The sequence below is a fragment of the Coenobita brevimanus genome, chromosome 77, assembly GCF_032717465.1.
Source record: "Coenobita brevimanus isolate Jiangsu-jjx chromosome 77, ASM3271746v2, whole genome shotgun sequence".
Lineage (NCBI taxonomy): Eukaryota > Metazoa > Arthropoda > Malacostraca > Decapoda > Coenobitidae > Coenobita > Coenobita brevimanus.
Genome location: NC_137030.1, coordinates 28408416 through 28418415, shown reverse-complemented (window position 1 = coordinate 28418415; position 10000 = coordinate 28408416).

The following is a 10000-nucleotide window of genomic DNA, read 5'->3' as shown; positions in this document are numbered from 1 at the left end:
AGGAGTCTGAGGACGTTAATAAAGACAAGTAATCATATTGCCAAACTTAGTGTGTCAAGGTGTAAGCGAGCCACTGATTTTGACGACCATTTGCTAAGCACGACTGATGATTAGATCTGATCAACCTGCATCCCGCATCACAGTCAGCTTCCATAAAAAAAAAGAAAAAAAAGAAGGCCGTAGAGTTTTATGAATTTTTATCGCCAGCTTTTAGCAAGGCGAAACAATATAGCTTTTGTGTGTGTGTGTGTGTGTGTGTGTGTGTGTGTGTGTGTGTGTGCCCAAAATATCTCGTCTTCAGATGTGGTTTGGAGGTAGCTTATACCTTAGCCAACAACATAGTCTGGTGGGAAAATATGGTTTATGTATGATTTGGTACTCCCCCCATTTCATGAGTTTAAAAGAAGGCAGCATAACAAGCTAGCTATGATTAGTGATAGAAATGATCAACCTGTAAATAACAAACTTGCGATCAACAGAACACCAGGGTTGGATAAAATAACGATAAATAAACCTATGGTCAGGAGAGCATCTGGTTCAGGAAGAAATACCTTCAAGATATAAAGGTAAAAGTTAAGCATGAGAAACCAACACTTCTAGGTCAGATACTCGTCATCTACATATTTCAAAAGACTGGCACTCTACCTCACGTTCAGCAGCTAACAAATGCCAGTTTAATGTGCAAAACAAGCAACATATCAAATCTCGGAAATAAACATCATTAAAATGTAAACTGACGGAAACCATTACTAGATATAAAATAATTAAAATTTGCAACAACGTAGTCTCATAAAGTTCTAACCGACCATGTCTTACCAAACTTTCTTTTCTTTCTTTTATTTATTTATCTATTTTATTTTATTTTTTTTTCTGATATGTATGATAAGATTTAATCTCTCAATGTAACTTCCACGGAATTTCAAAAAAAACATTCGATAAGGTTCCTCACGAAATACCATTGTGAAACTTAAATATCCATTTTTTAGTGGCGATGTGCTTAACAAACTCAGTGAGTGACTTTTAGATCATAAATTGGCAGTTGTAACTAACACAGATATACATTGAAAAAAAAAATGATTATTTCATATGATTTTTAAATATTTTTGGGGCACTGAATTAAAAAATGAAAACCATTTATCTCTATCATGTAACTTTTTTTTTTTTTTAAACACCTTTTTTTAGTTTTCTATTTTTGTTTTTCATTTCTCACTATATAATTATTTACATATGGATACTTTATTACAAAGATAATTTGTTTATATTTAGTATTTCCTAATATTTAAATCCATACTTAAAACTACACAGCTATTCTAATTGATACTAAGCCAGAATATAGCTGGAACACAATACAGTGATGAGTGATACCAATATTGGAGTGCAGCAAACATATCTCATTTTGACTCAGTTGATTAGTGCACTTCTAAATTACTTTCAGCGGAGTGTTTTTTTTTTTTTTTCATATCACGGTGATATTTATTGAAAATAGTGGTTTATTGCACTGATCCTTGGTTTATTGCACTGACATAAATGACCTCGTGCAGAAACTTGGCAGAGACTATAATGCAGAAGAATGAGGACTATCTATAGATTCATCTAATAGAAACCTAAAAGGGGTACCTTCTTCATAATGGTAATAAATATGCATCAATACCTGTTGCTCATTCTGTGCATCTAAAAGAAACGTACCAGAATTTGGCAAATCTTCTCGAGAAAACTGCAATGAACACCGTTGGTTCATATGTGGGGACTTGAAAGTTCTTTGCATCTTCCTGGGTTAGCAGACAAGGTATACAACATTCCCAAGTTTTCTCCGTAAATGTGACAGCAGAACCAAGAATTTACCTTGGGTTCAGAAGGAATGGCCAATTAGAAAAAATCTACAGCTTGGTGCCAAACACGACCTCCTAGTTTGGTGAATCCAGATAGTGCTGCTACTACCATTTCATATTGAGCCTAGATATGAGGCAGTTTGTCAAAGCCATATCAAAAGATAGATCCTGTTTAATGTATTTATGCCAAAAGTTTCTTGGATTATCTGAAGCTAAATTGAAAGACAGCGAATATACTGGACCTGCTATTAGAAAAATGATTTCAGATACAGAATTTTATGGTGCGATGAACGACCTGAAACGAGAGGCTTGGGTATCATTCAAAGAAGTAATTTCTATGTTTTTAGTTAACAATGAGGATCCAAATGACAAAGAAATTCTGACAAATTTATTGGTCAAGCTCATGGAGTTGGGTTGCAACATAACTCTCTCAAAGCTCACTTTTTGGATTCACATTTTGAATTTTCCTCAAAAATCTTGGAGCGATGACTGAAGAACAGGGTGAAAGATTCCATCCGGATATTAAGGACATGGAAAGAGGGTACCAGGGACGTTGGGATGTCAGTATGATGGCGGACTACTGCCGGGTGATTCATAGGGACGCACCAGAAAAAGTGAACATTCGATTGGCCACCAAACGAAATTTTGGAGAGAGAGAGAGAGAGAGAGAGAGAGAGAGAGAGAGAGAGAGAGAGAGAGAAGTTACAAAGACTAGGGAAGTTATGTGAGTCATGGAATATTGTGTTGTTTCCTTTATGTATTTCTTTCAAAAATTACATTGACTAAATATTTTCATTTTCAAATAATTTAGAACAATATTGTATAGATCGATTGAAATGTATAATTTGCAATATTTTAATTAAATTTCTTTTACATTTCTATTGAAATGTGATGTGATGGAAACATTCTAAATGTATTTTTTATTGTGTTCATGGGTGCAATAAAAATAAATACTCAAAATTATAACAATTTTCAATGATTTTGCAGACTTGTCTAATAGGAAGAATCAAAGAGGATGAATGTTACAATGGAGAATCACAGAGTTCTCTCAGAGGTCCTACTCTGTTTCTTATTTATATTGTTGACACTAAGATTTGTATTATAAAGTATCCAAGTTTGCTGATGAGTCAAAAAATTTGTAACACGGGGGACAAAACTGGACAGAGAGTTTTCCGGGAAACCCTGACAAATTTCTCAGTTCGGCTTGAATAGGTTTTAATACCTATTATACAATGGAATACATTTTGGGAGTAAAAGTGAAAAACTTAATTATCCTATGAAAATTACGCAGCTCTATACTATATAACCAAAGATCAAGAATAGGAAAATAAGCATAAAGTATAAAACAAGACCGATGGTGCACAGAGGAATGAAAAAAAAAAAAAAACAAAGCTAGCAAATTAGTTACATTCATAAGCAGAGAATTTAGATTCAAATCAGAAGTCATCCTGTTCACTTTGTACAATTCCTCGGTACTCGAACACTTTGAGGAATGTGTTCTGTTTCGGTTACCATACTGCAGGACGAAAGGATATTAAAAAATTAATAGCGAGTACAGTGAAGGGTTACAAAAGACGATGCCCCGATTAAAGAGAGAAAAAAATATATGAAAATCTTCACAAGATCTTAAGCTATCTAACCCATTTTAAAAATTAGATGCACATGGATTAAATTTAACTGTATGCAATTTTTAAGGGACACGACTATGGCAGTTGATAAGTGGTTCATAAGAAATCGGTCGTCTTACAACTTCATGGTAATGTTTTTAATATTACTTCCAAATTAAATGAGGATTTTTTCATCAGATGGACAATAGACATATGGAGCAAACTGGCAAGGAATGTGACAGACTGTACCTTCTTTACCCCTGCACAGTTGTTGACCTTATACGCAGGTTTTATTCGCCCCTGTGTAGAGTACAACTTTCATGTGTGGGGAGGCTCTCCTGATACGGCTCATATCAATAGGGTGGAGTCAAAGGCTTTTCATCTCATTAACTCTCCTCTTCTTACTGGTTCCCTTCAACCTCTGTCTCTTCGCCGCTCTGTTGCATCTTTGTCTCTTTTCTATCGCTTCCTCAATGGTCACTGCTCCTCTGAACTGTCTGCATGCATCCCTCCACCTCTTCGACAGGCGCGTAGCACCCGTCTAGCAACAAACTCTCATCTCTTTTCTGTCCAACTCTCTAATGCAAGAGTTAACTGTTACTCCCAGTCCTTCAATTATGCAACAGGTCAGCTCTAGAACTGTCGTCCTCTGTATTTCCTGCTTCCTATGATCTCCAGTCTTTCAAACGTAGTGTGTCCAGGCATCTCGAAATGATCGGATATTGAATTTGGTTTTCTTGTATTGTTTTTTTTTTTCTTGGAAGGAATTGTTTGCGGGCTTCTGGACTTTGGTTCCTTCTTCCTTGCATTTAAAAAAAATGCATTAATAACGTTTAATTGTCGTTTGGTTAGATAACTATCCAAGTTAAACACAACACAAGCATTCGACGGCCTGTTTTTCTCTCGTCAGATCTTGGAGGATACAGCAATAACGCATCATCCTTGTGCTGTTAATGTTTTACGTACAGATTATGGCGGGGTAATATATTGTTTGCTAATCAGACTTTCGAATGAAAATTCCACGACCGCCTTCCTTCACTGCATGGTAGTTCTAAATCAGTTATTCCTGCCATCTCCACCATGAGGGACGGGTGGGTATTAAGAGCCTTGTTTTACTCACTTTATCTTTGACTTGTACAAACTCATAGTCTTCTCTGCAACAAATAGCTTCAAACAACTAGAGTAGGTCTTTTGCCATTTGTTTTCCCTTACACTCCCTGCCCTTCCTTTGCCTATTCTCTGCTTCCCTCATCTCCCCTCATTTTCATCTTCCCTCTTCATGTTGTCTCTCTCTTTTTTCCTCCATGTTCCGCAGGCTGTGTGGTAGGGGAAGTTTCTTATGCTTCGTCATGTACTTATTGTCTTCCCTCTCGTCTTTCTCCAATTTTCTTCTTTTTTTTCTATGTTCTCTCTTCCCTGTTTTTCTTTTCTTTTTGTGCTTTCATTCTCTCTCCCTGTTCTTTCTCAGTTCTTTCTACACCTTCTCTCTCCTTCCGTCCCCTCCTCCTCACCCAGTTTCTTCTCTGTCTTCCTCTTGCCGTTTCCCTGTTTTCTTTCTCCATGTTGCTCAGAGAGACTTTATTGTTCTTGTTATAGATATAGTTTCCTCTTGCCTTCCCTTTCCTTCCTCCCTTCCCTCCACCTCTCATAGTTTCATTTTCCCTCTTTCCTTCTGCTGCCATTTGTAGTCTGCCCATTCTCTTCTCCCTTTTTGTTTTGCTCATTCCACTACGTGCGCTAGGAATGGGCGATTTTTTCAAGTGGACGATGATGATCATGATGATGATGATGACGGTGGTGGTGGTGAGGAGGAGGAGTAGGAGGAGGTAACTCTAATGGAAAGCATTGTCTAGCAACTAGGAGCGACTGAAAGCGTTACTGAAAACGACTTTAGGGCTCAAACTAGTCTTGCTATGGAAAGCTCTTCAGGGCTAAGTGGGGTATTATTTGAGCTTGCCGTGGGCCAGCAGTACCCGGTGTGAACTGTCTCCTCTTTTGTTGCCCTTGAATCCTTCTTTCTCAAAACCTTTCAGTCCTAATCATTAGTAACTCCCAAACAGACTCTGCCCAGCTTTGCAATCCCCCACGCCTCCTTTCGCTTCTTCTCTCCTCCCACTACCCTTGTTGAAGGCTTTCTTTCATCTGGATTCCAGCCCATATCGTCCACACCTGACATGACCAGGTTGACCACTTTGCCCGGGCAGCTTGTATCCTCCCCTCCCTACCCTTCGCCTCCCTGTGTCTAAGGCGACTGTCTGACAAATTCTTTGGGAGGGTGGGGGGGTGTAAGGACATAGACCTGCATACTAGTGCTGAACGTTTTACTAGCATCACCATCCAGCCCTACCACAACTACCGTCAGGTGTGGCACATCTATGACAAGCACCCACCGTCATCCGCCGATGTGATGTGCCCGTCGCTCACATTCACCTAGGGTAGCGCCTCCTGAGGGAATTCAAGCACAAGCCCTGCAAACTCTGTAGCGCTGCCATGGCTGACTCATTATCCCATCACATCGTTAACTGTCCCATTACTGCCTCCTTTAGGCCCCCTGGCTTTTTGTTTTATGCTTTGTGTACCTCTTTTATTACTAGTCCTGATGCTTCGGGGGACATTCTCACTCTCTGTTCCCGATTCCACTATTTGTTTTATCCAAGGCGCATGGATAACATTTTTTTCTTCTTACTTTCCTTCCCATTTTTCCTTCTTCTTCTCGTCGTACTCTTCGGTAAGAATTAGGTAGAACTCGTGCTGCTTTCCTGTTTCTGTTCAGTGCTTTTAAACTTTGCTCATGTAGTTGTTCATAGTTAAACCAATTGCAGTAACTTTTGCACAAATACGAGCCAGTATCCGTTGTCATTTTGTTTTCATATCCCATTTATACAGAGACAACCTTCATCTGACTGTTGGGAATAATCCTGAATGGTAAGTGAAAAATATAAATAAAAAAACTTTCCCATTTCCTTTCTCTGAACCTCTCCAATCTCTCCTTCCCGTTCCTCCCTTCATTTCCTCTCTCTCTCTCCCTCCTTCATTCTGCCTTCAGTCCCTTTCTCCATGTATCTGGGAAAGCGGGGGAGGGGGGGGTTCTGTCTTTTCTCCAATTTCTTCTTCATTTCCTCCTTCGCCTCCCATTCTTTCTTCCTTCTCTGTTCTCTCCTTTATTCTAATTCATGTACTTCCTGCCCTTCCTCCTCCCTCTGCCTCCAGTTTTCTTCCTTCATGTAGCTCAGGAGAGTCTCTCAATTTCTCCAGTTCTTCTTCCCTTTCTTTCTTCTTTCATGTTCCTCTCTTGCTCTGCCTCCCTTCCCTTACTGTCCCCTCACGTTCATCTTCTCTTCTCTGTTTTCTTTCATTCCCATTCTCTCTTTACACCCACACTTACTTTACCCCATCTCTTTCATTCAGTCTTTCTTCCTGCCCCTCATCAATATCCTCCCAGTTCTTCTTCTCTCCTCTAATTTCTCTCTTTCTTTCACAGTCTCTCTTTATTCCCTCGCTTCTTTTCCCTTCTCTTTCATTCAGTTTTCTTCCTTCCTTCTTCCCCACCTCCCCCCATTTTCTTCCCTGCCTCCTCCGTTTTCTCTCTCTATGCAGCTCAGGGGGGACTCTCTGATTGGTGTTTGTCTTAACTCCTACTCCACCGCCAGAGTTTAAATCGGGTTTCACGAGCGATCGACTGCGGTCTGTATTGTGGCCGCCCGCACCCCTTCACCACGAGGATATTTTCTTTTTGTTAACCCCCTTCAGTTCCACCTCATTTTATTTAAACACTTATTTCGAGAACACACCCTTTTTTCTTAGTCCTGTTTTAAGGCAAATAAAATAATCTGAAAATAACCGTAGCAAGAAAATAACAATAATAAGGCTGCATCAGATTACAACGTCTGTACAAGTAGTTAAGTTTCAGATTCTCCGGTACTAGCAATACTTTTTTTACCCCCTTCACCATGATGACTTACTTATCTTTATTGTACCGTTGTTGCCGAGCAAGTCATTCCATACATTTTGTGAAACACTCCTTGTTATAAGATGGGCACTGAGAACTGTTTCTAACCCCTACAGTTAGAAAAATCTCTCTTATGTAAATATAATCGTCTGGAGACAACAAATAAAATCAATAACATGCCATCGGACTGAACGAGTAACCCCCTTATTACCCCTTCAGGTCGAAGACGTCCTCTTTCACTTCATCATTCCAAATACAGAGCAGTTTCATCAACTTATGGGGTAATAATACAGCCTTCATTAACCCTGTCATCCGAGAACGTCTTTTTTTTTTCTTTGCTGCCATCAGACAGTTTATTAAGCTTGGGAGAGACGTATCTATTTGAGGGTGAGTGATATTCATGTGGGGTTCCTTCACGCCTTCGGTGATGCTGGAGAGTGATCCCTTCACGAGGTGGCACAGTTACAATCGGGCACATCCACTGCCCGGTTACAACAAGTCCCTCAGTTCCCTCCTTATCCCTAAATTAGCAAGGTAGGCTGCAGGAGAAGGGCAACTTTAGCCTGAGGTCCACCGGGTTCGAGTTGCATATGGGTCTGGGGCCTGAACGACAACTCTTTCATTGCGACAGGTTTTCCCGAGAAGTTTAATAAAATGGCCTGGCCATGGCAGGAACAAAATAAATAACCGTGTTCGTCGACTGTGTACATGCACTGCGCCGGGACAGCCATCAGAGCAGTAACTGAAAGGACCACTGGTTGGTTCACTCAGGCTATGTCCATCTGCTTAGATTCTTCACTGTCACTCAGGTTCAGTCAGACCGGCTAAATCCGTTCAGGGCCACTCAAACTCAGTTAAGTGAGATCAAGTCCATTCAGGTGCTAGTTGGCCCATTCAGGATATTCAGACCCGTTTAGGACTTTCACGACTTTTTACGCTTTACCGGACCAGTTCAAGGGCATTACAGGTACGACTAGCTAGGTCTCTTCACGCTCGGCATATTCAGCAGGACCCAGACAGATGAAGACAGGTCCAGTCGCACCCACTTACACCAGCTTAGATCCAGTCTATCCATTAGTCACTGCAACCATGTTTAGACCCGATACTGTAGATCAACTGAGGACGATTTCAATGTGTGTGTGTGTGTGTGTGTGTGTGTGTGTGTGTGTGTGTGTGTGTGTGTGTGTGTGTGTGTGTGTGTGTGTGTGTGTGTGTGTGTGTGTGTGTGTGTGTGTGTATGTGTCATATTACAGCCTGGATGGTGAAATGATGTTCGAGAGACGACATTTCAGGCCTTTCAGTACTGGGTGGGACTGGTTGAGAAGAGTGGGTGGGATGAGATGAGATGATGGTGGGTGAATGCCCCCACAGAGTGAATGTTGCCAGCGGGTATAGGAGCTGTTGTTGGACTATAACTTAAAGCATTATTTTTCACGTTATTCACCATTCCAACGTAGGAATGAATGAAGTGTGTGGAGAAGAGTGAGCGGGATGTGCTGGGACGGTAGTAAGTGGTGGGAAGTATATGGTGCGAAGGTGGGTGAATGAGCCGGTGTAGTGCACATCAAAGGTGGGGGAGATTAAGATATGAGTGTGGTGGGTGGATGGAGTGGATGACGTGGGTGGGATGTGCTGTGATAGTCATGAAAGCTGGTTATAGCTGGAATCGAATACACAGTTGCCTCAAGAATGATATGTTAATGGTGACAGCATTACAACTATCAGGTTTCTGTGAAGCACACTGAGCTGAGCAAAATCCCCTGGCGACAGCTGGAAGAGAACACAAGAGCTGCCTGGACCATGAGCAGGTTAATATAACAATATAAAAATGCCCAGTTTGCTTTAAGTCACTCTGGTGTGTAAAAACATCATATGAAGTTAGATGGAATAGAACACGAGAGTTGCTCCGGTCATGAACAACAGTAAGAGAGAGAGAGAGAGAGAGAGAGAGAGAGAGAGAGAGAGAAAGAGAGAGAGAGATTAAGTAATGAACGAGAGGAGAAAAAGATGCAACATAATGAAACCGTACGAACACTAATGGTCGATCATAAAGGCAAGAGAATGGGAGAAGAGAAAAGGGAAACCTGGAACGAGATGTGAGGAGTGGGGTGCCACAGTTGGTTAACGCTCTCAGGCTGTTATGATTCACTCTCAGCTCAAACACTAATACCCCTTACACACGCAAGAAACCATCAGAAAACCCTACCCTCTACACACGCACGAAACTATCACAAGACTAGTAATGGAACAATTAAACTGACAAAAAAAATTAACACAAAGACAAGAGAGAACTGGAAAAACTTTGTAACAACACTCAACCACTCCACAAACCCCTCACGGGTGTACAAAGCACTTAACAACATTACTAAATCACAACAAGCACATCCAAGACCCGTGCCATCCTTAACCACCGCCATTCAGCACATCCCTTCTTACTTCAACATGCCTTGATAAGATAAACAAACTTCTCGCATAAGCAGTCAGTTCCACTTTACTACAAAGTACCTCCCTTTCATTCAGAACAGAAGCGAAATGTTGTCAAAAAATGAATGTATGTGTGTGTGTGTGTGTGTGTGTGTGTGTGTGTGTGTGTGTGTGTGTGTGTGTGTGTGTGT